The sequence below is a fragment of the Penaeus monodon genome, chromosome 19 (genome assembly GCF_015228065.2).
Source record: "Penaeus monodon isolate SGIC_2016 chromosome 19, NSTDA_Pmon_1, whole genome shotgun sequence".
Lineage (NCBI taxonomy): Eukaryota > Metazoa > Arthropoda > Malacostraca > Decapoda > Penaeidae > Penaeus > Penaeus monodon.
Window position 1 is genome coordinate 18,064,415 of NC_051404.1, and position 616 is coordinate 18,065,030.

Consider the following 616-nt stretch of genomic DNA (forward strand, 5'->3'; position numbering starts at 1 on the left):
TACAATAAATCAAGTGGCGATATTAAAAAAAACACCATTTATACACGAGACAGGTCTTCAGAAATCTGAAATGAATGTTGAGTAAATCACAAGCTGTGAATTGCAGAACGAATTAAGTGATGGCTCATTAAGGCCGTGGTCCTTGGCCTGGGTACGCGTACCATCCGGGGTACACATCAGGAACGTCTCCGGGGTATTATAGATTTTCCAAATTACAATGTTTTTTTTTTGTTTTTCTGTAAATATTCTTCGAACATGGTGACAGAAAATGTGTCTTTTGATAAATGTAAGACCTAACTACCATAACAAAATTTGACTTATTTCAAATTCAAAACAATGCTATAAGGTTTATAGCAGAAGCCAGAAATGCCGAATTTGTATCTTGTATTACATAAATAATATACTGGGAAACCCTAATTACTTATTATAGGCTATACCAGAAACCCTAATTACTTATTTAATGCAACGATAAACGCTTTTGATAAACTTTTACACTTTCTTTCTGTTTCTCCGTGTCATCCAACTTGACCCAATGGAAAATGGTTATTAAAAATCAAATATTCCTTTCCACTTCCAAAGACACTTTTCGGTTGAGGGATTTTATAAGAGCTTGGTA